At 40.5% G+C, this 26,735-nt stretch overlaps 1 long non-coding RNA gene across 1 annotated transcript in view; it reads right to left on the reverse strand.

Annotated features, from left to right (window-relative positions):
• LOC120937227 overlaps positions 1–26,735 on the reverse strand; it is a 227,300-nt gene that overhangs the window by 69,058 nt on the left and 131,507 nt on the right. The gene's annotated exons all lie outside the window — the stretch shown is intronic.

Genomic DNA, 26,735 nt, shown 5'->3' on the forward strand with positions numbered 1-26,735 from the left:
AAAGGTGACAGGGGAGAGAGCACAGCTTGTGACTGACAGCCTCAGCTATGTTCCTGTGTGAAGGGGGACAGGGGGGGGTTACTTTCCTCCAAGCAGCTCTAAGAGCTCTTTTGCAGTGTGTAACTGCAGCTCCCCACCCCCTGTTTTGTAAGTCTTTTGTAAGTGAAAAATCCTGTTCAACTCTGAGTTTTACAAGAATGTACAGAACAAATGGCTGCAAATAAACTGGTACAACTTATGTAGGAGGATTAATTTAGTCTAGTCACTTCACTGGGTATAGGTAAAGGTTTACAACCACTTTAAAGTATTAAAACCAAAACCAAAATGTAATATATTGTAGCTTACTAATCATTATATGCGGTGGCTGCATTCATTTTCTATTTTAGGCCTTTCCCCTCTGTTTACATTTGGTGATATGGTCAGTAACACACTTCCTTTATTACAGTGACCCCACTATGGATGAAGGAGCACAGGGGGTACATTTAGGGGGTACATTTAGACAGAATTATTGTCAGTCTGGGGGGAGGGTAGTGTTAGATATACAAACAGATTTAGATACACTAACAAATTGAAGCCAAATTCCAGCTAACTCTTTGTAAACAGTTATAGCAAAAAAAAAATCCTTTTAGGATAAATATATTACGTATATTAATAAAAACTGACCACTGTAAGTGCCCCTCTTAGTGGTAAATGGTTTGTCCTAAGTCTGTAATGACTACATCTGCAGAATAGCTTGTTCTGTTGAAAAAAACAACAGGCTTAGTGGAAGGATCAACAGGTGATAATAAAGAAAAGGAAGCATAAAAAATGAAATGTATAGAGCCGTCACATCTAGGAATTGGTGAGCTGCAATATAATAAGCATTTGCTTTTGAGTTTTATACCCCTTTAACCACTTCCCGCCCGGCCTATGGCCGATTTACGTCCGGGAAGTGGTTATGAAATCCTGACAGGACGTTCTAGAACGTCCTGCAGGATTTCATGCCGCGCGCGCCCGTGGGGGCGCGCATCGCGGTGATCGGTGATGCGGGGTGTCAGTCTGACACCCTGCATCTCCGATCTCGGTAAAGAGCCTCCGGCGGAGACTCTTTACCACGTGATCAGCTGTGTCCAACCACGGCTGATCACGATGTAAACAGGAAGAGCCGCCGATGGCTCTTCCTCACTCGCGTCTGACAGACGCGAGTAGAGGATAGCCGATCGGCGGCTCTCCTGACAGGGGGGGTTAGCGCTGATTGTTTATCAGCGCAGCCCCCCCTCGGATCGCCACACTGGACCACCAGGGATGCCCACCCTGGAGCACCAGGGTGGGCAAAAAAAATAAAAAGCCAAAAAAAAAAAAAAAAAGTCTAAAAAAAAAATAAAAAAAAAAACATAAAGAAAAAAGATGCCAGTCAGTGCCCACAAATGGGCACTGACTGGCAACAATCAGTGCTGCCACCCCAGTGTCCATCAGCGCCACCCCAGTGTCCATCAGCGCCACCCCAGTGTCCATCAGCGCCACCCCAGTGTCCATCAGTGCCACCCCACAGTGCCCATCCATGCCCAGTGCCCACCTAGCAGTGCCCATCTGTGCCACCCATAAGTATCCATCAGTGCCGCCCATGAGTGCCCATCTGTGCCGCCTATGAGTGCCCAGTGCCGCCCATGAGTGCCCATCAGTGCCGCCTATGTGTGCCCATCAGTGCCGCCTATGTATGCCCATCAGTGCCGCCTATGTGTGCCCATCAGTGCCGCCTATGTGTGCCCATCAGTGCCGCCTATGTGTGCCCATCAGTGTCGCATACCAGCGCCGCCAATCAGTGCCACCTCATCTGTGCCCGTCAGTACTACCTCATCGATGTCCATCAGTGCCATCTCATCGGTGCCCATTAGTGCCGCCATATCAGTGCCCGTAATTGAAAGAGAAAACTTATTTACAAAAAAATTAACAGAAAAAAATAAAAACGTAATTTTTTTTCCAAATTTTCAGCCTTTTTTTAGTTGTTGCGCAAAAAAAAAAATCGCAGAGGTGATCAAATACCACCAAAAGAAAGCTCTATTTGTGGGGAAAAAAGGACGCCAATTTTGTTTGGGTACAGTGTAGCATGACCGCGCAATTGCCATTCAAAGTGCGACAGTGCTGAAAGCTGAAAATTGGCTTGGGCGGGAAGCTGCGTAAGTACCTGGTATGGAAGTGGTTAAAGTGGAAGTAAACCCTCCTATCGTTTTCAGCCAAGGAAGCGGCCATCTTGACCTCTGTTTAATCTGCAACTGCCATGATGCTGTATATGTGACCTGGTATGAAACCAGCCATTGGATGGTTTGGCAGTTTGGTTGAGAGCACAAACAAATGTGACAGCTAGCATTTCCGGCATGCCGGGAATGTTAACTGTTTTTGTAACTATCAAATTGAAGGGTTTACTTCCACTTTAAGGTGGAGTGATAGAAAGGCAGCCCTATGTAGTCCTGAAACAAACTTAGAGTAAAGATAAGGGCAAAGGGTTGGTGATATGCTGTAGGAATTGAAAGCTATTGTGCAAATTTGCCACATAGCTGCAATAATTTTACGTTTAATAGCTGCTCTTTTAAGGTTAATCTTCTTTGGGTGTTTCAAGATGGCTATACAGTGGATTTGCCCTTATTTCCACATATCGTGCAAATGTCCTGCTCAAAGCCACTCAGTATTTTTGCAAATATAAAAAAAATCAACAAATTACTAGAAGTACTTCTTTTCTATATCTGTACCACCCTAATATTAATGGCCATTAGGGATGTGTGATTGTGTCTGGGGTTGGTTCATGGGAGGTTCCTAAATGGTTGTTAAGTCAGAAAATTCCCCACTGAAGCCCACTGAAGTTTATGAAGATAAATCTTGCCCATTTTCAAGGCTAATAGGCAAGGGAATATTCAAAAAGGGCCTTAGGGAAGTCGGAACAGCTACATTTATTAAGAGTAGCTCCAGCCAAAAAAATATTTTAAAACTTTTTAGATATTATAGGTAAGAGCCGGTTCACACAGGGGTGACTTGTGATCCGACTTGAAGTCGCCCCAAGTCGCACTGTTGAGAAAATCAATGGAAGTTAATGGAGCCATCTTAATGCACACTACTGAAGTCGCTCTGACTTCAGAAAAGGTTCCTGTACTACTTCAATTTGACTTCTAGGCGACTTGTACCCATTTATTTCAATGGAAGTCGCCTCCAAAGTCGCATCTTGTCTTAACTAAAGCAACAATACAGGAAGAGAAAATAGTTTTCTCAGGCAAACCCCTTCCTCCCCCTCCCTCCCACAGGGCTGATTGTTGTATGATTGGCCACTGTAAAGTCGCTTGTCCTGGAGTCGACTTGAAGTTGCCTTGTAAGTTGCCCCAAGTCGCGCTGTGGTGCGCGCTCAGGGCGTGTCCAGGTCGCTGTAGTGCATGCTCAGGTCATGTCCAACGTTGCAACCAGATTCGCGTTGCCTCTGTGTGAACCGGCTCTAAGGGTCAACACTCCTGTAACATTTGTTTTGTTGTCTGTGCCCCTGTTCAGAAGATTTCACCTCACTTTCTGTCCCAATGACAATTGGATTTTAAACATTTTGGGTTGTGCAAACAAGCCTTGGTGATAAAGCATCAGCAGAGGTACCTTTTCCAATAATAACTTACAGGAGGGAATTTCCCTTCTAAAGGCCCATACACACGGTCGGACATTTTGCCAACAATCTTCAAAATCTGCAAGTTTTCAAATTTGTCCAATCGTGTGTACGCTCCATCGGACAAACTTTTTCGGGTTTCATCGGACAAAAAGTTTGGTCTGCAAACGGACAAACTTTACGTCAACAAAAGTCCGATGGTGCCTAGTCCGACCGTGTGTACAGCAAGCAATCGGACTTTTGTACAAAGTACAAACGCGCATGCTCAGAAGCAAAGACCAGCCGATAGCGTTCTGTCTAGTAGAACTAGCGTTGGTATTTGAAAGAGCACATTCGTGAAGCGGCAAGTTCTGAAAACAAGAAAAGCAGCGCACATTCTCTTCTTCTTTATAATGTGATAATCCTAAAAGCTGCTTTGCTGGTGATACTGACGGAGTAAAAACAAATGTCTTTACTTTGGATTAGTGTATTTTGGTATTATGAATAAAAACATATTTTTATATGTTTTTTTGTGAGTCAAGTTAGCACAACCCCATTGCGCAACATGTCTGCTTGATGAACGGATGTTCAGAAACGAACAAAATTGCACAAAACTGAAAATCGTGAATGCACACAGACGAAACCTCTACTAACTCTCGATTAGCAGAAGGAGCCCAAAGGGTGACGCCGGAGAATTGAACTTCCTCTTTTAAACTCTCGTCAGTACGTTGAAACGTCACTACGTTTGTGTTTGTTGCCGAAAAAGTCAGAGCGTGTGTATGCTATGGGTGTGACCAGACAATTCCCTTCGGACAAAAATCCAAGGGAAAGTTTGTTGGATGTCCGACCGTGTGTACGAGGCTTTAGAGGTAGATTTCCTCTCACTTCCTGTTGTCTCCTTCCGTTTGTAAGTATGAGTTGTTTGTAAGTCAGATGTTTGTAACTAGGGGACCACCTGTACCATAGAATTACATGTATAGGAGATACCATAAACCGGTATGTGATGTCACAGAACTGCACGCTTCTAGATAACTAAGTTTGGCATCACATAGTGTGGTATCAAATATTTTTTTACTTTTACATTATTATTTTACAACGTACAGTGTAATCTGATTCATTAAAACGTGACAACATTTTTGGCAGCGACATCTGATTTTTTAAGCAGAGGTAATAGGCCTGAATTGTACGGTGGAAGCAAAATGGATCTAAAACTATAGGAAAAAAAAGATAAAGCTAAAGCCCTCAACATTGTATAAATGGACCAGTGGCATATTAGTTTAATAGTATAGTTTGCTTCTAGCCCACCCAATACTCTTTGGAACCTTTAAACTCCAGGCCCTGATCCAGAACTACCAAATCTAGAGAAACCTCAAGACACAGTTTTCTCTGCTCACAAAACACCTAATGGAGCTCTTATAACTGATTTTTGAGAGTCCTGTGTCATTTCTATATTCATAACCTAAATTCACATAGTGACAGGGATTCACACTGTCACACCATGTACCATGCTTTTGCAAAGGAAACATAAGCTTCTTTTAAAGACAATTGTAGCCAGCAATAGTTAGGTTGTAAAACCTGTGAAAAAACACATGCAGCTAGTTATCAATGAAGTTCATGTGGACTGGGACACACTGGGCAAATGAAGCTACCAAAAATAAGGAGATATGCCTTGTGAAAAAAACACATGCAGCTAGATACAGCTAAAGTGCATGTGAACAGGGACACATGCTAAAAAAAAGTAATTTGAAGCTAGCAGAAATTTATGAAAATACATACAGTATGTCCTGGGATAAAACACATGCAGTCTCTTTTTAACCGTTGAAACCGCCAAGCAGCCTATTCATTCCCTTGTCATCTCTTGCCTTGACTATTATAACTCCTCATTGGCCTATCTCTCCACAGGCTATCCCCTCTTCAGTCTATCATGAATGCTGCTGCCAGACTCATCCACCTTACCAGCCATTCAGTGTCTGCCACCCCTCTCTGCCAAATAATAATAATAAAAAAACGAATAATATCGTACAAAGCCATTTACAACTCTGCCCAAATATTGTCTCCAAATTTCACCCAAACCATCCTCTCCACTCCTCCCAAGACCTCCTGCTTGAGCTCCCTTGTCTCCTCCTCCTCCCATGCTCATATCCAGGACTTCTCCAGGGTCTCTCCCATCCTCTAAAACTCATTATCCCAATCTGTCCATCTATCTCCTACTCTGTCCACTTTTCTCAACTCTTCAGGGAGGCCTATACTGCCTTCAGCTAATAACCAAATCTTCTATTTCTCCCATGAGTTCATCCCTCACAAGTATTACCTATTGTTACACCTGCCCCTCCCTATTAGATTGTAAGCCCTCCTAACCCTTGTGTATTGAATTGTATTGTTGCTACATTGTCTCCCTTTATATTGTAAAGAGCTGCTTAAACTGTTGGCGCTATATAAATCCTGTATAATAATAATAATATTGCATCATGCCTTTATTTTTGCTAACAATAGTTTCAATGTAATACTTTTATAGGTGTAAGTGTTCAGTGCCGGCCCAAGACATTGTGCTGCCTGGTACCAAGAATGAAATACTGCCCCCCCCCCCCCCCAAAAAAAATTACGTTCACCAAAATGCCCCCACATCCATTACTTTATATCATGATAACTAAAGTGGACCTATCATGGCTCTATACATGTATATAGGAGTATAAAAAGGACCTGCTATGGCTCTATTCATGCAATTAACCCCACAGTGGAGCGGAGAGCGGAACTGGAGGAGCGGTAGGGCGGCAATTAGCCCCACAGTGGAGTGGAGAGTGGAGCTGGCGGAATGGGATGGCGTGTGGGCAGGAAATTTGCTGCCCCTCTGAAAGTGCTGCCTGGTACAATGGTACCATTGGGTCCCATGGTAGGGCCGGCCCTGTAAGTGTTATAGAATGAGATTCATAACATAATATTCATCTTTACAGTACCATTAGAGAAGAGATCATAGCTGAACTGGGGTTTTGAGGTTTATTTAGGGCTTTTTAGTGTAATTTACAAGTGTAGTTTTGGGATTTTTGAGCATGTTAAATAAACGTATAATAATTGTGCACCATATTATTACACACGATAAAAGTGCTTAAGTTAAAGCGGAGTTCCACCCAAAAATGGAACTTCCGCTTTTTGGAACCCTCCCTCCTCCGGTGTCACATTTGACACCTTTCAGGGGGGAGTAGATACCTGTGTAATACAGGTATTTTGCTCCCACTTCCGGGCATAGATACCCGAGCCACCCACAGTTATCTACACCACTTCTCATCCCCCCCCTGTCTTCTAGGAGACACACAGGTCCCAGAAGACAGCAGGGACCAGTAGCATTGCGCAGTTCAAGTCGCGCATGCGCAGTAGGGAACCAGGAAGTGAATCACTTCCTGATTTCCTTACCGAAGATGACGGCGGCAGCATCTGAACGATGAGGGATCGATCGACTTCAGGTGCCAACATCACGGGCACCCTGGACAGGTAAGTGTCCTTATTTTAAAAGTCAGCAGCTACAGTATTTGTAGCTGCTGACTTTAAAAAATAAATACATTTGGCGGACCTCCGCTTTAAAATCTGAGATTGTGTATGGTTATTTAGGGAATGAAACATTCATGGTGGAAATCTTGTTGATATTTTTGCATTAAGACAACCCTATCAATTATAAGAAGCTGGAAAACAGCATACCTTTCAGGGAAAATATGGGCTCCTCAGTTCACATAGAGAGCTAGGAGCTATATAATATATCATGTCAAATGTTCTACACAGGTGGTTACTCCTGTGCTCATGCCTCGAATCTTAGTTTCAGGAACTATGATGCTAGAAGCACATTTATTCCCAGTGCCTCATGTTTTTCAAGTGTTTGGCTTGACCTCAATGGTATCTGGCTTATCCCTTATATGAGATACAAAACATATCCTTTTCTTAATTCTAGTCCAATGTTCATTGAAAAAAAAAAAATCTGACTCCCCATCACCTTCAAACTACAACAAACCTATTCGCCTTTACAGGCAGCAGCAAGTGAAGCCATGTCGTACATGATGCAAATGTTAATAAAACATTATCTTCTCTTCTTTTTGTTCATGATAAATTTCGTTCAGCGTCTCACCCCTAATAGTACATACCTTTTCCTCATTTGTATAATCCTGAAATATCCCCCTATGTGTGATTTACCTGCCTTTCGTTTCTTTAATTCATTCACTCATCCCTAACTTTTGCTGAAATGCCTTTGCTGTGGTACACTTAATGGCACATAGAAAGAATAGTTACTTTTACTGAATGTTCTCTATTGTATGTATCTACAATACCCTTGCCGTCTTAACTTGCACAATCGTGACTGTAATGACCATTAAGGTTACTCTGCTTACAATCATAAAACAACAAAAACTTTCAGCACAATGTTAAAAATTTCGACAAATAATATGAAGCATTTTAAAGGTCATTGTAATAGATAGATAGATATATAGGTTTGCCTAGGATACTAAAATAAAGTTATCCATTGTCTACATTTTTACATCATCTCTAAAAGCTTAAAGCCATGTTTTGAAAAGCCTGCCTGAGCATGCCCATGGCTGATTGTCTACATAATGATAATAATTACTGCCCTTCAATTAAACCATCCGGCAAAAGAAACATGCAACATCGTAAACACAGAGACATTACAGATGAACCCTGTAAAACAAGTTAACATGTCATGAATTAAACATTCAAAAACAAATGTAACAGATGTAAGTGTTTAATTAAAGTCTAAAATGAAATTAATTCTGGAGGGTGCGCTTTGTGTGTGAACTGTTGCTCTGAGAAGTGGTAATGCAAGTAGCAGTGTCACGTTTATATTCCCAACTAACACTTGCTAAGTAATGCCCTTATTACAGTTAGTCATGAGACAAAGCTAGATTAATTCAGTAGAACAGAAACAGTGAGAGACACAAAATATGTTTAAAATGCAGATTAGCAGATGCTAAACACAAGACAGCACTTGCTATTTTTTTTTTTAGCTCAAAACAATATGGCACATGGGATGGAATGATTTGCTAAAGATAGTTTTAGCATTAAAATGGTGGAATGATTTATGAAGCAAAGGATATACATTGCATGTATTGTTTTTTGCAATATTCATTTACATTTATATATACATTGTACCAATATTCTTATATTCTGTCTATACATTGCTGTATATACATATACAACATTATTCCTAACAGGCCAGCAATACATTATGAATATCGGTAGACCAATTCAGAGAGTAGACCTATCATGATAGACAGACGGAGACAGATGTCCCTAAGAGCCGGTTCACACTGACCGGCACTAACGGAATTCTATTTCCTCAACTCCTTCACCTGCTTCAGTGACAACTGTAAATAAAAAGAGGGACATTTTCCGCTAAAGAGACACATACAGCAATAAATACTTGAAAGTGATTATACCCCTTCCCTATTCAAAACAAGAAAAAAAATGGGCTAGCTAGAGATTTACTTTAATTATAACAAAGTCATTACCGATTCATGGTCTTTTAATGCCGCGTACACATGATTGAAAATTACAGCAAAAGTCCGATGTGAGCTTATGGATGGAAATTCCAACCGTGTGTATGCTCTATCAGACTTTTGCTGTCGGAATATCAACAAAAGATTGAGAGCAGGTTCTCTATTTTTCCAACGGCAAAAAATTACTATTAATTCCGATCGTCTGTATGCAGTTTTGACGCGCAAAAAAACATGCATGCTCAGAATCAATTTGATACATGCTCGGAATCATTTTTCTCTGCTCATTGTAGTGTTGTACGTCACCATATTCTTGACGGTTGGAACATTTGTGTGACTGTGTGTATGCATGCAACACAAGTTTGAGCCAACATTCCGTTGGGAAAAAAAACACTGTTTTCTTGTCGGAATTTCCGATCGTGTGCACGCGACAATACTCAAGTTTCCTAAAGCACATGCTTTGTCAGCAAAAACAGCTTTCAATAGAGAGATGCAAAAAAGGCAAAAGACTGTATTTACCAGTATTTGCATTTTGTGTTTCGTTGGAATATTTGAAACAAAAAAGTTCCATAAACTCATGGAGCTGAGTAAAAAAATCTAGCCCAGCATCCAAATTCTTTGGGCTTAGACAGCTGATCTTAACCAAAATGTAAGTCTATCCAGCCATAGGACTTTGCATGTATGCTATCCCCTTGGCTAAAAACTTGCTTTCACCTGGGAAGAAGAGATATATGATTCGTCAGAGCAGTGCTGAAATTCACAATTAAACAAATCAAAATCAATTGACTGAAATTATGTTTAAACTACGGCAGAGAATGGCAGCTAGTGCAACATTGAGCAATGTTTACCAAGTATTTCAGTCTATTAAATGATAATTCCAGGTAGCACTACACCGATCAATGGGAAAATATTATTGGGTGACATTTCGTTCATTAAAACACTATGGTGTTGATTTACTAAAACTGGAGCATGCAAAATCTGGTGCAGCTGTGCATAGAAATTAATCAACTTCCATTTTTTTTCCAACGCGTAATTGAAGCTGGGATTAAAAGATGATTGGCTTCAATGCACAGTTGCACTATATTTTACATTATCCAGTTTTAGTTAATCAACCCCTGTGTATCATAAACAATTGTGATAGGTTTTCCCATAAAATATTATTTTTTCAGCTTTTTTTACCATTTCAATGCTGCCTCATTCAGCCACTTTCTGCCTCTATGTTCACTTTCCAACACTGGCTGCATCCCATTGCTCTGGACTAGTTTAATGCTAGTGATAACAATGGACTATGCATGTGCAATGTGTCTCACGGTGGTGGCTTGTAGTCAGCAGAACATGCAACAGGGGGACAATGCAGGAGCATAATTAGGAGACCTTTGAGAGTGGTTAAACCAAAACAGGAAGTAACTGCCTCGTTACCAACTAGACAATGTGTATGATGTGGCAGAAAGAGGCAAAGAGGGCCAATTACAAAAACATTGTAAATTGACCCCTTGTCCCCTCTCCCCCTTCCCCCCTCCTCCTCGGCCAATTTCCCATGTTTTTGTAATTGGTCCCATTACCATTATGTTATTAGTCCATATGGACATACCATCATATATACACTTTGTCTAGTTGGTAACGAGTTAGTAACTATCTGCACTATAATACTTGCCATTTTTCATTTTATTATGTTATGCATGCCCCATAGTGACCTGTATTGTCTCTTTCTGCCACATCATGGTGCTTGGACCTGGCCACTATGGTTACAGCTATGGTAGCTTGCTAGTTGTATATGTATGTTTATGTTATTATTTATTTTTCTACTATATGTTAATATTAATTCATATTCGTCTTCACTTTCTTGATAGCTAATATGTAATGCTCCTGAAGAAGCTTGATTGTATGCGCAACATGTCGAGACAAATTTTCCTCTTGTCCAATATCTCTCTACCGTGTTGCTGATACCGAACCATACTCTTGGACTTTTGATACTACATGGAATGATGCTATTGCAATTCCCAAGTGACCTTGTAGATTCATATGATTTTGTACAGTAGCGGTATTGTTGGTTATATGTACTTCTATCAAATGTGGGTTTTTAGAAAGCTTGTGAATTTTTATGTCTAATTAATAAAATATTTTTGTACTAAAACTATTTTGTCTTACTATGCTTAAAAAGTCCAAGTCCCACTTTTTCATTCATATTCTATATTCATAGGATGTGGCACTCCTCTATTTATGTTGTATGCACAGTACCACTCTGTGGTATGATACAATAAAATCTTTTTTTAAGTTCACTATATAGACACCTTATGCAATTATACATGGTGATCAAATTCCCCTTAATCACATCTTCTCAAGGTATTCTTTTAATAAATGTTGACAATTTAAATATATTGAAAACGTTGTTTTAAATAGTTTTTATTACATTACCATGTTAAATGATACGTTCACCTTTTGAAACATGTTACATGTTCCAACCATATTTGGGGTGGAACATGTAACACGTTCCAGCTCCTGCCACCTCTCACCCCCTGATCCTCCCCTTCCTGTGACAGAGGGCAGGGGTTCTTGTCCCCACATCCACTATCTACTATCACTAATTAAAAACAGCACTGCATTTACTTGATTTGTTTGAGCTCATTGATAGTACAAGTTATGTAAAATCGTCTTAGGTTCACTACCCCCCCCCCCCCAACTACCCTTCCTCCTCTACCCCACCCCAGACATCTTCGTTTTGTTTATCACCTTTCAATTTACACAAAATGTACTGGTCAATCATATGCTGATTTGTCTGCTGGTTTTGTTTATTGAAAAACTAATAAATCTTCTTAAAAAAAAATAAAAATAAAAAAAAAACAGCACTGCCATTTGGGGTTCCACCCACACGGCCACGTCATTCATTTACAATGTGAATAAATGAACTACAAGTACTGTCCTCCACGCCGGCAGATGGCTTGTCTTTATGAACTGTAAAGGTGCTGATGAAGGCCCTTGTAGTTCATTCACAAGCCCTGTAGCTTTCAAACTGTCAGCCCATATGGAGGTACAGGCTTAAAGATTCAGGGCTGCAGGAGCCCACGTTGTACCCCTGGTCCACTGATCATGCGGGCAGTGCTTTCCATGCTTTTGCAGGAAATATTAATATATGCACATTACATTTCAGTCAAAATTTTGATTTTGATTTATTTTTTTCAAAAGGTGAACATATCCTTTAAAGACTATATGAAATATTAGTGACTGGTTGTAGATCTTCTTTAAGGCCTATATTTAGAGATTTAACCAGCTCTGCTGATAGAGACTACAGAATGGTTTTGTTTGGAATAAAGGGGAAATTAAATGACTTTTAGTTTCATTTTAAACTCATTATTGCAGCTCAATGACTCAGAAAATTTTGAAGTCAGAGGGTCAGTAAAACACCAAGACAACTAATCTTTACCAGGAGGTCAGCAATAGCAGCCTGCATATTTCCATAAATACATTTCAACTTTCTTTAAATCATTGATAGTTTATAATTTGTCAGTTTTATTACAGTTTTATTATAATATACACTTGATTGTTGCGAATGTGGAATGGATAGAGGGTGTCTGGGGTTCTGCTTTAATTTGGGAATTTGAGTCACTTACACTGTAATGTCATGCTGTGTATTTCTGTGTCTCGATAAAGTTGCTGTGAAGATTAACAGCTTGACTGCCTTTTGATGGCTCTCAGTTTTTTCTGAAGTCATATACAGGGCAATGAATCATGCAGAAACTTGCATGAGAAATTCCAGGTCAGCAACACAATAAATTTGGTATATTCTGGTGAAAAATGAAAAAGCAGCCCTTCTAGTCCTTGACATGCTCTGGATTTATTCCTAAGCTTATTTTTATCAGTCCATTTAGGACTGGACTGTCAATCTTGAAAGTATTTGCCAAACTTTTTTTGGTATGGATAACAGATGGAAGAAAGAACGGTATGCAGAGCATGCAAACAGCTGTTTGAATATTTATGTGATTGAAAATGCAAAGCTAGCTTTAAGGAGCTGTTGAGCAAAATAAGAAAATGTATCCTTAAATCTTCACGATAACCTGTCAGGCTTATAGGTGGTGATTTTATTGTCTGCAGCATCAAGTATAAAAGACACAGAAAAAAAAAGTGGAGAAGGGGGTGGGGATGCATCTAACATGCCACCATGCAATCAACGGGCTTTCTGCCACTTCAGTTACAGACATTTTCTAAAGTGCTTACAACACAAGCACTGAAATAAAATTGTATATTTCCACAGGAGCTGAATGACAATGTTTTTGTTTGTTCTAATAACAGGTATTTAGAAACATAATGTGCAAGTACCAAAGACTTTGTACGTGAAGTCTCAGCCTTATTAAAGTGGCCCTTGAATCAATATGTAAAGTCTGTTTATCTTGCAGACCCCCACCCCATATGTAGAAAAGCACAGTTAATGTGTATGTAAAACTATTTGTCAGACACACTGAGATGGCCAGTGCAACAGTAAATGGCTGTGATCTGAGATGTCTATGCTGTACAGAACCAGATCAGAGTGTGCTCTGTACCTTGTGATAGCTGTGAATCAGTTACAGCTTTTACTAGTATAACAAACATTCAGCCCATTCACAATGAAGAAAGCTTCCCTTAAAGCGGAGGTTCACCCTAAAAATCATCTATATACCATTAGATCCAGCATACTGCCGATACATGCTGGTATGTTTTTTTTTCCGCTGTACTTACCGTCTTATAGATCTTTTCATCCGGCTCCGAGTTATCACTCCCGCGGGGAGTAGGCATTCCTATGAAGAGGGGTAGATGATTGACATGCGGGTAAGGCACGTCACGTGTTCCGAAAATAGACGAACTAGGACTCTGCGCTATACGGCGCCTGCGCCTGCCGTGTAGAGCTGATTGCGCAGGCACCGTATAATGCCGAGTCCCAGATCGTCTATTTTCAGAACGCGTGACGCGCCTTATCCGCACGTCAATCATCTACGCATCTTAATAGGAACGCCTACTCCCCGGAGCAGTGAGAACCCGGAAGCCGGGTGAAAAGAACTATAAGAAGGTATGTAGCGCGTAAAAAAAAAAAATACCAGCATACTGTAGATGTTGGCAGTATGCTGGATGTAACGGTATATAATTGTTTTAGGGTGAACCTCCGCTTTAAGGCTCAGTTCACGCCTATGTAAATCTGATGCATTTTGATCCGCATCCGATTCAAATAACACATGAATCGGACTGGTTTGTATTGGAACTGGTTCTCACATGTCCAAGGCGGCTGTGGTCAGTGTTTGAAAAGAATCCTATGCAATTTTTGGTCTTGTTCAGGTGTAAGGCATGCCATACATTATCAACTTCCGCTGCATAAGGTTTACTACCCTTCATGACCAGGCCATTTCTTGTGATACAGCACTGTGTTACTTTAACTGACAATTGAGCGGTCATGCAATGCCGTACCCAAATAAAATGTATGTCCTTTTTTTTCTTACAAATAGAGATTTCTGATGGTGGTATTGGATAACCTGTTTTTATTTTTTGCTCTACAAACAAGAAAATGCTTTGCAGAAACACAGGATCACTACCTTCCCTACTGACAGACCTCCTTTCTGCTTCTATCCTGAATGATTGTCAGGTCCCGTCCACGCCCCAGACTCCGAAGTGCAGGATCATGTACTAGGTATGAGAGACGCCTTGTTGCTGCATATATACAATATACGGTCGGCAAGTGGTTATGCAATTTTCTTTCCTTATTTTTTTTTTTTTTTTGCTATTGTGTGCTAGTTTTCCTTTGATGATACAAAATCAGGAAATATTCATTACTATTTACCACCAATTAAATTTTTTTTGTCCTAAAGGTATAACTCACCTGGATACACTAAGTAGTTGCGATATGTATAGTTTTACTAACACATGTTAGTTGCAAAACCGTTTTCTGGCTTTAAGATTTGTTTTAAGGGATTAAAGTGGAGTTCCACCTAAAAATGGAACTTCCACTTTTTGGAACCCTCCCCCCTCCGGTGTCACATTTGGCACCTTTCAGGGGGGAGCAGATACCTGTCTAATACAGGTATTTGCTCCCACTTCCAGGCATAGATCACCTCTGTGATCTATGCCACTTCTGGTGCCTACTCTGTACCGCCGCTGTCTTCTGGGAGACACACAGCGGGGACCAGTGAAGACTCGCAGTGCGGCTTGCGCATGTGCAGTAGGGAACCGGGAAGTGAAGCCGCAATGCTTAATTTCCTGATTCCTTCACCAAGGATGGCGGCGGGGACAGCTGAGAGCCGAACGATTGCTCGGCTTCGGCTGCCGACATCGCGGGCACCATGGACAGGTAAGTGTCCATATATAAAAAGACAGCAGCTGCTGTATTTGTAGCTGCTGGCTTTTTTTTTTAAGTGGGACCTCCACTTTAAGTTAGGGATGCACAAACATAAAATGTGTACTTGTCAATAAGTATGTCATTCCATAGGCCATTCCAGGAGACCATTAGTACTAACAGTACAGCGTAATGTGTATTACGATTCATGTACATAGACTTGATTCTGACTTCACTATGAGACAATAAATTTGTCCTGAGCCCATGTATGTGCTACTGAAATTATTGAATAAAAAAATTGAATGCAATGCCCTCCTACACTTTACAATAGTATAATCAGCCTTAGAGTCAATAAACCATCACTGATGAAAGCACTTCGACTTTGACTCAAGCTTCCCAATAACATACATTCATCCCTTCTAATTACGTATGCTGTAGACAAACATCAATATTTGTAAAGAGCCGATAAGCAATGAGGAAAACAGTATTTTTCTTGTACAGAAACACTTTGCACTACACTTGGAATGACACAAATCTGTAATCAGGGAGATGGCCACTTTTTTATTCCTACAGTCAGAATGTTATTTACTGTAATGTTCCTTGGATCCATAAATGTTATATAATCACTGGCTGTCTCCGAAGTCATAAGTGATGCAGTTATTCTTGTCAGTGAGCCATGCAAGCATTTCAAACTAAGAGTTTCATATTCCTTAAAAAAAAATGAACATTTTGAAGTTGTTAATAAAAAAAATATATACATACGTTTGTTCCAGCCTATGCAACAAGTGCATGTTTTTTTGAGACAAATCATGGAGGTGATCCTTCTACGGCAAACCCTGTATCATATCTCATTACCCATTAGAGGTGGAAATTTTAATACATTTTAATTGAAATCGGAATGTAGATATGTTTTTACGGATTACACATAACTACTTTTCCAGGTATTAATGATTAACGTAGTTTTCCTCCATTTTTTATATACAGTAATGGATCATTTGGTTTGTTAATATTGAGGTTAGTTTTGTTGATATTATTTGCCTTATACTGTATATACATGTTTGTTATCGATGTATGTGATTACTAATACATAAGTTGTGTTTGTATAATATTATATAGGTGGTTCTTGTAACGGATCCCTGTTTAAAATGTGCAAACGGGATGAGAACAATCTGTGAGTTCAGCAATGATCATGATGCCCATCTATTGCTTCTAGTTTAGGCCCAAGTTTCGGACTCATTTCGAATACCCCCCATTCCATCCCCATCTTTATTATGGTTTTAAGACATCTGTCCTTCTCCCCTTTATTATTTAGCGGTAGGAGGGACATAGGTACATTAGCATCATAAGAATGTATCTTGCGCTCCACTTTGGAGCATTTTCAGAAGTGCTGTGCTCTCAGTGTACGCCTATAGAATCATTGCATGATCCAGGCATGTGATGTGGCATTCTGATGATATATAAAAAGAGAAAGGCACTGAGAAAGGTACCCTTCACGCTCTCCCTGGAGATAGCAGTGGTGTGGTTAGTGATTTTATTTTAGGGTACACCTTCCTTAGGATCTCTCGTATACAACCCAATGCAAGCTTTAGGTACACAAGGGGCACATTTTACTCTCTGTTATTGGTGGTTGATATGTTTGATTTATGCCATTTTTACCCATTACCTTTCCTGGGGGTACATTTACATCATGTTTGTTTTATCTCTTATCTGCAGCTGTATGCTATCTTGGTGCCACATTGTATGACAAGGGTCCATGGGATGTTTTTATGGAAAGATGGTTCTTAAACTATGCATTTATGGTCTGTTTAGGATAGTGTAACATGTGTACGCTAATGTACGCTAATGTACGGTATATACCAGTGGTCATCAATCCTGTCCTCATAGCCCACTAACAGGCCAGATGTTATGTATTTGATGCAGACTAGAATACTGCAATCACTGACAGGGTTGATGACCATTGGTATGTAACTACATATATCTGTATAACTTACATAGCTTTTTTCTCTTTATAAGATATGATTTACTATATAAATGCAAATTGCGTCTTAATGATGTGTGCTTTAATCCAAGAAACACGTTGGAGGCCATGACTAAGCACTAGTTCAAGAGTGCGAAACGCGTCGGCTGTCTTGTCTGTTGATTGCGGTGACTGTACATGTTCAGTTGAAAATAAAGACAACTTTTCTTTTTAAGTCATTTCGGAGTGCGGCTGTCCATCTTCCTTCCTTCAATCTCATTTTAAACATGTTGGATGTACTCTAGTGTGTTCAGTGCATCCAAGAGATACCCAAATTTGTAATTTGTTCCTGTTACGTATATAGAAATATCGGATGTTCCTCGTCATGTGTACTGCATTTTAAAAAAAGATAGGAAAAATCATTTTACTATGTATTAAGTACCGTATTTATCGGGCTATAATGCGCCCCAGTGTATAGCGTGCACCCCCAAACTTGAAGGAAAATTCCTGCAAAAAAAAAATACTTACAGTTTGGATGCCCCTCGTCTGTGTCTTGCCTGTCGTCCATCGCGTCCTGCCCGTCGTCCATCGCGTCCATCGGCAGCCTCATCCGGTCTGGCGTCCTTCTGCGGCCATCGTGGTGTCCTCCCCACTCGATCCCCGCTTCCCGCGCTGTGTTCGAACCACTGCGCCGACATATATCGAGCGCAGTACACTCGGGTATAGTCGGGCTGGCTCCTGTCGCATAAAGGACGTACAGGACGCACAGGACGTGACCGCGAGAGGAGCCGAGCCTGCCCGACTATACCCGAGTGTACTGCGCTCGGTATATGTCGGCGCAGTGGTTCAAACACAGCGTGGGAAGTGGGTATCAGCGTATATCGCGCACCCAAGATTTTGCCCTGACTTTCAGGGAAAAAAAGGGCGCGGTATACGCCGAAAAATACGGTAATACTAAATTATATATTTTCTGGAACCTGCTTAACCTTCGATGGTGAGGCCCCCCCCTCTGTGTTTAACTTCCTGGATGATTGGATATATTCTTGGTTTAGAACATTTTCTTGTTTTTTAATTTGTATATAAATGGAAATTTGGGGTTATTGCTGTTCAGTAGGTAGATCTTTTGGCCCCTATACAAAAATGTATGATATTTTTGACATTTTGTGATACAAATAAGCTGTGATTTGCATAGCAGGTTACTTTACCCCAATTATTATAATATTACAAGTGGGCATTGACCCGAGAAATACATTACATTTTTGATACCCTAATACAGGGATCTCCAAACTACGGCCCTCCAGCTGTTGCAGAACTACACAACCCATGAGGCATTGTAAAACTCTGACATTCACAGACATGACTAGGCACGATGGAAATTGTGGTTCCTGAATAACTGGAGGGCCGTAATTTGGAGTCCCCTGCCCTAATACCTATTTGTATTAAAAAATGTAATTATGTACTGTGAATTTACCAATATAGTTGAAACGAGTATTGGGGTATGTGGGGTGAATTGATGTATTTTATTTCCAATATTACCAATAATGTGAATAAAATATGTTATTCTATATAACATTGTTATTAGTTTGTACCTTTAAAGTGGTTCTAAAGCCTGAATTTTTTTTACCTTAATGCATTCCTTGCATTAAGGTAAAAAATGTTTAGGCATCAGCATCCCCCCTCACCCCCCCTTTCACTTACCTGAGCCCTCATTTGATCCAGTGCTGTGCATGTCTGCAGCTTTTTTCTCCCCTCACTTCCAGGTCTCGCTGGCTTTGCTGCGGTGGCAGGACCCATTGGCTCCTAGTGCTGCCAATCAAAGCCAGTGACAATGGAGTTGAAGGCAGGGCCGTATCCCGCTGTCTGTGTCAATGGACGCAACAGTGGGGCTCGGGAGCAAGCATGCACAAGTCCCCCCATTTGAAATGGTTTCCCATGGAGGCACTGGACAGAGAGGCGCCGGCAGGGGGACTTGACAAGAGCAGGTTTGTGGCTGCTCTGTGAAATTTTATTTTACAGAGCAGGCAAGTATAGAACTTTTTTTTTTTTTTAATTACCTTTACAATCGTTTTAAAGTCCTGTAGTTTTTCTCTGTTAGGGACTTTTTATACTCAATTTAGGATGTGGAACCTTTAATAACAATATAGATATTGATACCCCCATTTTTGTCCTTGTTTTTAATTGAATGTATTACTCGATGACACTTGCAGACTATCTAAAAGTGAAATTTTACAGAGGAGCCAATAATTGCATGTAGTAATCATAGGGGGAGCAGTGGTAGGGGAAATAATAGCTGAATGTAAAAGATACGTCCTAGAAATGTTAAGGTTTTTAGGATGTATCTCTTACATTTATAATCCTCAAGTGATTTCTTACAGGCTGTTCATACATTTCAAAACATTTAACATTTAGGGCGTTAGCGGCTTTTTTTTTTTTAAGACCCACTTGAGCTAAACATTGTACAATATAGAAGATTTCAAAATAAAATGCACTCGAGCACATGCTTGTAGGGTTACATCATTTTGTTTTACTTAGTTATGAGAATATCTGTAACACTCAATTTTAGTAATTTTTGCTACATTAGGAAAGCAAGATAGTCAAACAATAAAATGAACGAGTATGTTAGACCTTAAAATTATACTGGATGTCATGCATTGCATATCTTGTCTGCATGATGTAAGTTTCAAAACATAAAAACATTATTATATACCATTTTTAGATGTTTCTCAGCAGTCATTTGACTGTTATAGCAAAGCTTCTGTCTCTGTGGGGTCTGTGCATGCCACTGCACAAGTTACAGACATCAAATCTCATGTTGATTTGCAGTTGTTTGAAGAACTTGGTAGGAAACTTGTGTCCCTTAGGCAATAAAGAAGAATGAAGGAGGCATGGGCTGATGGGGCATAGCAGTGACTAAAGGCACACTCTGTGTCAGCACAGTCATCCTGTAATCAGAAGGAGCCCGCACAGTGGACTGACCAATCTATCCTATCTATTGGACCCTGTGGTTTGTGTTGTTACCAGTCACCAGAAGGATGCAGATGCTGGCAGGATCAAAAGATAATACTATGTTCTTATCACCCAGAAAAAAAAAAAAAAGCTGGTAACATGATGAAAGGGACCACTGAAAGGCAATTCAGTTTTTAGATTTTAGAAACATAGTAGAAATATTTGTTATACTATGCCTTAAACAGTATGGCAGTTGTTCTTTTGTAATTAAAAAATACAACCAAATGCCAGTTGGCTGGAATATTTTCAGAGAATGTGCTGAGAATGATTTTATAAACTGAAACAGACACTTCTAAAGTCAGTCTTACAATCGTACAATATGGGGTCACGTCATGCCTATTAACACATCAAATCTCTAATGTCAAAACTCTGCCATTTATTTTGTACCCGGTACAATTGAATCGGCATGATTGAGTGACATGAGATACTGGCACTGCTTTTGGACAAGAACACTGAATTATTCATCCAGGAAAAAAAACTATGCACAATATCAAGAGCAGCCTGGCTCCCTCCAATAGTTTACGCCAACATGATATTGTTTCTGTTCTGCTTAACTTTGTCAGTTCATGCTGAGTGAATTGATGGGAAGTTGGAGATGATCCTTATTTTAGCAGTGGAGAATCTGAAACCGCAGCAAAATGGAATCTACACAGCCCAAGATGAATACACAAGGTCAAAACTTTCAGGCTATTCTGTCTGTGTACTCCATTCAGCATGAGGATGTCTCCACACAGGCCAGCATTATTAATGATTCAAAGTCCATTATTCAAACATTTTACAGTAGCACTCTTTCTAGATGTTTGATGTATTCTGAGATCTGAGTTGACATATATAAAAGCAAGGGAGGGATATAGAAAAGCAGCAGGGGGTTCTGATTAAAGTAAGGTATTTACAGTATAATAGCCTGGACCCTCTTTAACAGTTGTGCACGCCCCGTCTAGACAGAGCCATCACAGTGCTTCTAATCTGTTGTATGGTATGGTAGCATTAACCAGCTGAGAAAGAAAACAATATAGTAAACATCTCCTTTTATTCTAGCTCATCTATTTCAATTAAATTTCTCTTTCAGCAAGTGCCTATTACTTTATTTCATCATGCATGCTAAACGCATGAGTAATAATTAGGTCCAAACAGCAGACAAAGTCTACCTTGGTGCAATAATCTTGTACATTCAATGTATGCAGTGCTGTCATCATTTCTTCCCAGAGAGAGCTTTCCCCTCCAGGGAGCTCTAATGCAATATTTATCTTAAACCGTAATGCAGCAAAGCTCCATTATAGTCATGCAAACGGACTGTAAGGCACCTGTAAATAATGCACAAATAGATCAATACTAATTTCAAATGTTTCGATGCACTTTAAATTGACTGTGTTCTTACAAATTCCATCAAATCTTTTGAGCTTTTAGGTCATGTCTGATGGGCAAAGAACATTGTGACATATTCTCTCAGTAGTCTGTATCGTGAGGATGCAGAATTTTATAGAAACTGTTTACTTTTGCATATTTTAGCTTATGATATATACTTGGTAGGCATTTTCCAAGGCTTTGCAGATTACTGCTCTCTTCTGTGCAGGTATTTAACCTTGGGTTGTTGGTTATCATAAAGAACATATTCTAAAAGTGATTAAATCCAACCAGTAAAATCCTATATAATCGTATATGAAAGCCATTGATTAACCACTTCAGGTCTTAATACCCTCTGTATATCTTTATGGACCAGTGCAATTGTTACATTTCTTCTATGGGCCTGATTATTTGGTGATAGCTGTGTCCCTACTTAAGATGACAAAGTACAGCTGTAATATATTGGGAAAATTAACAGGTTTCTTCTGCTGGTATAATGGTACACAAAAACTGTGCGTGTGCCACAACAACAGCTTCCTGTCTTGGTACTGGCCAGGTGGAATGAGCATCATTCTAGAAGGAGCATCATTCTGGGAGGCAGTTCAGTGTCGCTAATCACCACAAGTCAGAGTCAACAGTACAGTAAAGCTAAAATCTGTTCTTGATTGCCACCACACCAGACCATTGGTACCATCCAGTTTTCCCGACCGCCTCCACAACAGTCCCAGTGTCACGAAACAAGTGTATGCCAGCACCAGTGTTTCTTTTCACTGCCACTCCAGCCCCCTATGTTGCAAAACCAGTGTAAGCCAGCAACAGTGTTTGTGATCGCTGCTACACAAATCCGAGTGCCATCAGACTGATGCCACCAGCAACAGTGTTTCTGATCACTGCCACACCCATGCAGTGTTGCCTCTGCCTGCCACCTAAATTTACCCATCTGCACATCTGTCTGACTATGTTACTGCAAGACACCTGTCCCAAATATCCCCTGTGGGCAACTGTAGTCCTGAAACCACAGGAACTCTATTGCTCTTGCTTTCTTAAGCCTACTGTACTTCATGGTCAATGAACATGGCTTTTCTGGGGAAAGCCTAGTGCTAATAGGCTAATTGTGTTTGGATTATAGGAACAGGTACTATGATAGGTTTAGTTTCTTAACACATTTAAAAAAAAACTTGTGGCAAAAAAGGAAATTTTCAAAACAACTCCCCATGCCTCTTAAAAAAATACATTGGCTTGTTTACTCTCCAAAATTTGGTAATTCTGTGGGGTTTTTTTTCCTGTCCTGGTGCTCCATAACCTCCAAAAATGTGATAGATAGTCAGGAAATTAGATGTGTAATCTACTCCCATAGAACACATGAAGGTGCTCCTTGGATTTTGGGCCTCTCTGTGTGGCTAGGATGAAAAGGTCTTGCATGTCTGATCTCACCATACTCAGGAGGAGCAGCAACATGTGTTTTGAGGTGTAATTCTAAGTGTGCCTATGCTGTGTGTTAGAAATATGTGATTAATTGATGACTTTTAACCACTTCGTTACCGGGCCTATTTTGGCACTGTTCTCCTTTATGTAAAAATCACAATTGTTTTGCTAGAAAATTAATCAGAACCCCCAAACATTATATATTTTTTTTTAGCAGACACCCTAGGGAATAAAATGGCGGTCATTGCAACTTTTTTTCTCGCACGGTATTTGCGCAATAATTTTTCAAACGCCTTTTTTTAGGGAAAAAAACAGTTTCATGAATTAAAAAATAACAAAACAGTAAAGTTAGCCCAATTTTTTTGTATAATGTGAAAGACGATGTTACGCCGAGTAAATAGATACCTAACATGTCACGCTTTAAAATTGCGCACACTCATGGAATGGCGCCAAACTTCGGTACTTAAAAATCTCCATAGGCGACGCTTTAAATTTTTTTACAGGTTACTATTTTTGAGTTACAGAGTACCTCTAGGGATAGAATTGTTGCACACGCTCTAACGCACGCGATGATACCTCACATGTGGGGTTTGAACGGTGTTTACATATGTGGGCGGGACTTGCATGTGCGTTCGCTTCTGCACGCGAGCGACCGGGACAGGGGCGTTTTACATTTTTTTTTTATTATTTTATTTTATTTTTTTACTTCATTTTTTTATTTTTACACTTTTTTTTCCTTTTTTTTTTTTGATCACTTTTATTCCTATTACAAGGAATGTACACATCCCTTGTAATAGGAATCACTGTGACAGGTCCTCTTTATGGAGAGATGTGGGGTCAATAAGACCCCACATCTCTCCTACAGGCTTACAAGCATGAAATCGGTGAAAAACATTTCACCGATTACATGCCGACAGCCGCGATTGCGGCTTTGTTTACTTCCGGGTACCGGGCGTGACGTCATAACGTCGCGCCCGGCCCTCCGACGGTCATAGAGATGACTGTGACCGTCTGGTCACCAGTCATCTCTATGGTTCAGCAACGCGCGCCGGCCGATTCGCTCTCCGGGCCCCCGATGGCACGGGAGAGCCCGGAGAAGCACCGGATGGCGGCGGGAGGGGGACGACGTCCCCTCCCGCTGCCTAGAAGAACGATCGAGACGCTTTGATCGTTCTTCTGGTGCACAGAATCGCCGGCTGAAGACAGAGATATCTGAATGATGCCTGCAGCTGCAGGCATCATTCAGATATCACCACTCAAAGTCCAGGACGTCCCAGGACGTCCTACGGATCTGAAGTGGTTAATAAAAATAAATCTAATTCCTGCATTTTCTAAAAACTTGTGGTAAAAAAAAAAAAATGTAATTATTAAAAGTTTCACTATGCCTTTCAGAAAATACATTGGGGTGTTTTCTTTTCAAAATTGAAAGCCCAATGGTGAGCCTTAAATTTCGAGCCCCTCTATGCATCTAGCCTGTGAAAAATTCTCAGACATTTGGTATCCCTCTACTCAGGAGTAGAGTTGGGCCGAACACCCCCTGGTTAGGTTTGCGCCAGAACTCTTGAACATCGCAAAAGTTCGGACCAAACTCTGAACCCCATTAAAATTGCCCATTTTGAAGGCTTATATGCAAGTTATTGGCCGTAAAAAGGGTATAGGGGCATGGGCACTGCCCTGGGGGACATGTACCAATGCAATATTTTTTTAAATTTTTAAAGGAGCAGTGATTTTAATGATGCTTAAGGTAAAACAATAAAAATTAAACATTTCTTTAAATATAGTGCCTGTGATGTCCCCTTAGTCTGCCTCTAAAGTGGCACATCTGTACCATATGTAGAACCTGCCGCAGCAGAACTGACATTTATACAGAAAAAAATAATAATTAAATTGTCTAATATACAATACCATTGTCAGCAATAAAAAGATCCTTTAGGTCTGGTATGGATTTTAAGGGGAACCCCATGCCAAAAAAAAAAAGACAACGTGGGGTCCCTCCAAAATCCATACCAGATCCTTATGTGAGCATGCTGCCTGGTAGGCCAGGAAAGGGGGGGCAAGTACGCGCCCCCCCCCTGAATCATACTAGGCCACACGGAGGGGTGCTTTGGGGTAGGGGGGGCTCTGCTGAATGCTTTCTCCACCGTTTAACAGTTCTTAAATAGTTAAGAGGTGGGGGTCACCTGGTGATGGCACCTGGTGGCACCTCCCTCTTGTGACATCATCGACCAAACATCCCGCCGAGCACCCCTCTGAACAGGCGTACAAGTGATGTTGGGGCTAAACTTTTGCTCAGCTTGAACTGTTTGCCCACCTCTACTCAAGAGGAGTAGCAGAATAAGTGTTGCAGTGTAATTGTATGTATAACCCCCTCAAAATAAAATCCTGGTTATGGCTTTACTTCACTCAAAATTCTATATGTATAAAGCTGAGATGTGTCATAGTCCACATCTGATACAAAAGTATTAGTGCATTCCTATATAATTTTGAGTGGAGTAGAGTCATAACCAGGATCTTATTTTTAGGGGGTTTGTAAGTCGAGATGTTTTGCTGGTGACTCCTCCCATTTTCATACATTGTATTATTTCTCCAATGGGCTAAGAATTTTATTTATGAGGCTATATGTAATTGTAAGTATGCTTGTGAGAGAAATAACTTGTTAAACTTTGTGAGAAAAAAAATATATTTCATTTCTTAATTTTCCCAAAAAATTGTGACAAAAAAGTATGACTCGAAAAACCCCCCAATGCCTCTTACTAAGTACCTAGGACTATCTACTTTAAAAAGAGGGTTCATTTAGGGGTATTTTAAGAATTGAGATAGGCAGTCGGTACTTTAGGATAGTTCAATCTTCAAATATATATACCATAGTTTTTAGAGTCTATAACTTTCCACTTTAAAGCAGGACTTCAGTAATTTTTTTCAACTTTCCAACTTTTCAACTTTCCATCTATTAATTCTTCTGCCCTTATTGTTTTAACTTTAGATAGTAAAACATTATTTGTTTTTGCCAGTAAATACCTTATACAGCCCACTTCCTGTTTCTTGTCTGGTCATAAGCCTAGACCACAGGTGTCAAACACAAGGCCCGCCGGCCGAATCCCGCCCTCCATGCCATTTCATGTGGCCCTCACACCTCTCCTGCAGCCCTCACACCTCTCCTGCTCCAACCCTCCTCTGGTCCTTCTCCATCCAGACCCTTACTTTCTGCTTTCAAGCAATGCATCCAGCTTCTTCCCAGCAGCAGCATAATGAAAGGGGGGTGCACTGTGATGTAAGGGAGAGTGGGGGACTCAACTTCTGATGGTGGGGTGGCTCTTGACATCTAATGTAAGGGGAGGGGATGTGCTGGACATCTAATCTTACAGATACAACCAGCCTTTTTGAGGACAATCATTTTGCTCATGCGGCCCACAATGAAATTGAGTTTGACACCCCTGGCCTAGACTTATGACAGCAAGCACAGCTCTCTCTCTCACTCTGCCAGGAAGGGAGGTGGGATGAATCATAAAAAGGCCATTGAGAGCTACAGAGATGGAGGTGTGCCTCTGCGTGTCTGTGTAAATCCAGGAATGAACATGCAGCAGCTTCAGCTGCCCACAGTTAAAATGGTTGCAGCCAGACCTAGTGGAC

The sequence above is a fragment of the Rana temporaria genome, chromosome 4, assembly GCF_905171775.1.
Source record: "Rana temporaria chromosome 4, aRanTem1.1, whole genome shotgun sequence".
Lineage (NCBI taxonomy): Eukaryota > Metazoa > Chordata > Amphibia > Anura > Ranidae > Rana > Rana temporaria.